The following is a 4,422-nucleotide window of genomic DNA, read 5'->3' as shown; positions in this document are numbered from 1 at the left end:
GTTTAGTTAGTTTGATACCTTCTTCTTCCTTTATATATATATATTACTTTTTGTTTTTCAAGATGAAGTCTAATTAAGTAAATCTAGTCATATCCTTAGACGACTTTTTAAGAAAGACAAACAAAAGAACACACTATTTTGACAATATAATGGCTAAATACACTGAACTAACAAATTAATATTAAGCATGAGTTTACCCACCTGTGATGTTCGTTTCACTTAGAAGATACCAGACTCTTGATATGACTTGGTGAGTCATGTGAATGTAAGAACACGACCAAGTACTTGCCCTTATTTTTCCTCGTCAGACAATAGGACTATTTCTTTCTTTTGTTGTTTTAGGTCTCTTTTGTTTTATTCTAAAGTGTCCTTTCCCCCAGTACCAAGGTGCACCGTCAAAGCCAGGCCAACGATTTGAAGGTCGCAGCATATATTTGTATTCAACTAATATTTGCTTTGTATATAACGTGTTGCTATTAATATATTACTATTTATAAAGATAGTATATTTATACACGAGATTTTTGTCGAACTTTTCGAATGTCGCTGACCCCTCTATTTACAACATAGTGCACCGGAATGATTGAGATTTTTCCCTCTTAACAAATGTCTCAAATTCAAGATATGAGAATGAAGAATCTTTAGATAAGGAGCGTTTTATCTTTTTTAATGATTATATTTAGAGAGAATTTAGATTATTCATACATTGAATTTCAAATATTAGATATCGAATGATTAATTAAATGGGAAAAAAAAAATCTTCTTTCCTCCTTAGTGAGTAGAAGTTTTTAGTCATGGATATTTGCGCATACCTTGACCAGCCTTTATAGACGACTGCCAATTTTACACAAAAGGAAGCGTTCCTCCAATGCGAAGAGGAATTTGGCCGCCCTAAAAGATTGTCCATTGTTTTCATTTCGTGCCAAACCCTATTATCCATTTTGTTTTAATGAGAAACTTTTTTTAGTTATACTAATATTATGAAATATCTAAGATTATAAATTTCAAGTTTCTTATGGTCATACATATATTAATGAATGTTGGAACTCATGTTGTGACGACTATTTTCACAAGTTCGAAAGGCTTTATTGTCTATCATTGAATTATATCCCTTCCGCACCTCATTGAAAAATAGACTTGACTACTATTTGTGAAGGTTATATTATACCTTCATCGGCTATTTTTAGTTTAAGCGATTGAGTGGGCGGCTATTTGGGCTAATTTTTTGATAAGTTATGGACCACAGAATATCATGTGTCGTCAAGATATATATATATATATATATATATATATATATATATATATATATATATATATATATATATATATATATATATATATATATATATATATATATATATATATNTTAAAAATTATATATATATATATATATTCCTCAATGTATACTCAAATATATTGGGAAAGGCTTCGAGCAAAATATTGTTTGTGCCAAGCACTATCAAGCTTAAAAATTATATATATATATATATATTCCTCAATGTATACTCAAATATATTGGGAAAGGCTTCGAGCAAAATATTGTTTGTGCCAAGCACTATCAAGCTTAAAAATTAACATTGCAGCGTAGCATTGAGTACTTCTAGGCCTCGTTAATTCATGTGTAACTATTATGTATGTGAAATTGATGAATTTGAATAAAAATTAATTTCTAAATTTAACCTTTACTGTGATAATTTTTGGGAAGTGGCTTTGGCACAAAGACATTCTTATAATTCTTGTTTTATTCTGGGATACCTCATTGAATATTGAATAAAATTATACAAAAATTGCAGTATATAATTATACTGATATTATTTATATCCAAAAAATAATCAAATGAACGATACCATATTTTATATCGATTTTTTTTTATACTCTCGATAATCATAGAACCCCAAACAACCCTATAGGGTCCACTTACTTGGAGTTGGTAAATGGGCTTTTTTCAAAAGGAAATGGGCTTACTAAGGCACTTGTGTTGGGTAGAAATGACACTAGGTAGATAATTAAAGGCGGCTATTTAGGAATTAGCCAGTGCGTCTTGAATTTTATCTTTTCAGGACAAAAATGTTCTGAGTTGTCATGGAGTTCAAACTTTTAGTTTAAAATTTCAAGAAAAAATAATTATTGGCTAATCCCTAAATAGCATCCTTGAGTATGACTATTTGTGCACTTGCCCCAAAGAATCTATTATTTCTTCGAGAAAGCCCACGAGATAAGGTTTGCATACGCGATCATGAATGGGAAAATGACACTGTATAGTCACTCTCCAAAATGACAGTGATAAGGTTATACATATGTTATAACCAAGCACTAAGCACTATCAAGCTTAAAAATTAACATCGCAGCGTAGCATTGAGTACTTCTAGGCCTCGTTAATTCATGTGTAACTATTATGTATGTGAAATTGGTGAATTTGAATAAAAATTAATTTCTAAATTTAACATTTACTGTGATAATTTTTGGGAAGTGGCGTTGGCACAAAGACATTCTTATCATTCTTGTTTTATTCTGGGATACCTCATTGAATATTGAATAAAATTATACAAAAATTGCAGTATATAATTATTCTGATATTATTTATATCCAAAAAATAATCAAATGAACGATTTTATATCGATTTTTTTTATACTCTCGATAATCAGAGAACCCCAAACCACCCTATAGGGTCCACTTACTTGGAGTTGGTAAATGGGCTTTTTTCAAAAGGAAATTTTTAGGAAAAAGTTACAGTTTTCTAAACTTACTTATATTTTTAACAATTTCGGTAGAGGATTTGGGCTTTTATTGTGAAAAGTGGAACTGTTTTCGAAAAACTATGAAAAGGCTGAGCACCTTATTTCTGAGCTATACTGTACTTATTTGTTGTACATTGTATGAAGTACTGTTGGTTATTTCTGTTGGGTCCGACCTATGTACCAGCTCGTCACTGCTTTCAACCTAGGGTTAGGTTTGTTACTTTTTGAGTACATGGGGTCGATTGTACTCATACTGCACTTTCTGCACATTGCTTGTAGATCCTGGATGCTGATGTTGCTGCGATTGATGGTTGATGGATTTGAAGGCGTACTTGTGTTCCTGCTGTGTACTGCCTCTTGTTCACGGTAGCCTTAGATTGTAAAATTCTGTTGGTGTACTTTCAAACAGAAGATTTGTTTTATCATACCTGCTTTGTAAACTCTATTCTTAGAAGCTCATGATTTGTACTACCATTCCTTGGGAAATGTATAAGATTTAGATAATTCTATTGTTTAAATGTTTTATTTAAGTTAAATAGAATTGGATAACTGTTAATTGGGTTATCTAGCGGGTTGGGTTAGGTGCCATCACGACTGGTGGATTTAGGGTCGTGACAGATTGGTATTCGAGCTCTAGGTTCATAGGTTCTACAAGTCACGAGCAAGTGTCTAGTAGAGTCTTATGGATCGGTATGATGACGTCCATATCTATCTTCGAGAGGCTACAGAATATTTAGGATATACTTCCCATCTTTCTTTATCGTGCGGTAATTATTCAGCTTGACGCGTAACTCTTTGAATTTCTTTCCACGCATTCATATGCGTATGTGAGCGGTCGGTATCAGTTGTACATAGATGGCTTGTGATTCCATGGAAGAGGTGCGAGATGTGATTTCGGTATGCTGATGATGGGCCAGTCTAGACTCCGGAGGACTTGAGGCCGGGTTTTGACTGTGGTTTGAGCACAGAGGTGTTGATTGTGTGAGCACGTACTTTTGGATTTATATGTTTGGTAGTGTCCCTATTAGTAGAATTTGTGGCTGGATGGCTACGTAATGAGTATAATGTGATTGTGAGATGTGTTCATATGGTTGAATGTGACGAGAAGGGTCAGCTTGAAGTGTAAAAAGAACTATTTGGTGCTTGATTTACATCTTGATTTGATGTATAGTCCCGAGTTATGGGTGTGTTGAAGGGTCTTTTCATGTTAATTAGTTGAGGATTGAAGTAGATTTCATGTTGCGATATGAGTTCAGACTCAGAAAAATTAAGTGATTGCGTAATGTTTATGACTGTGGAAGGGTATAGAGAGAGGTCAGGTTGAGGCAAAGCAGGTGGGCTATCTCCTACGGGGTATCCTGAGGTTTTTGTGATCCCTATGATTGGTTGTTGGGAGTTCTCTTTTACCAGTGAAATATGTGTTGCAATTTGAGTTTGGATCGCTTATGAGAGTGGGATTGACTGTTACGAGGATGAATACGAGATTTACAAATGATTTGAGTTATTATATGGTTTGTGTTGCATGAGCTTGTGGAGGATATAGTTGAATCTCACTGCGGTATTATGGCTGTAATAAAGTGTGGGCATTGGGAGTATGGTGTGTTTTGATCTATGGCTTTGAGCCAAGTGGGGGAGTCCGCTATTGATGGGTTGATTTCACGGTTACGTGTTATTGATTTCGGTTT

Source organism: Nicotiana attenuata, chromosome 7, assembly GCF_001879085.1.
Source record: "Nicotiana attenuata strain UT chromosome 7, NIATTr2, whole genome shotgun sequence".
Classification (NCBI taxonomy): domain Eukaryota; kingdom Viridiplantae; phylum Streptophyta; class Magnoliopsida; order Solanales; family Solanaceae; genus Nicotiana; species Nicotiana attenuata.
Note: the sequence above shows the minus strand (reverse complement) of the source record.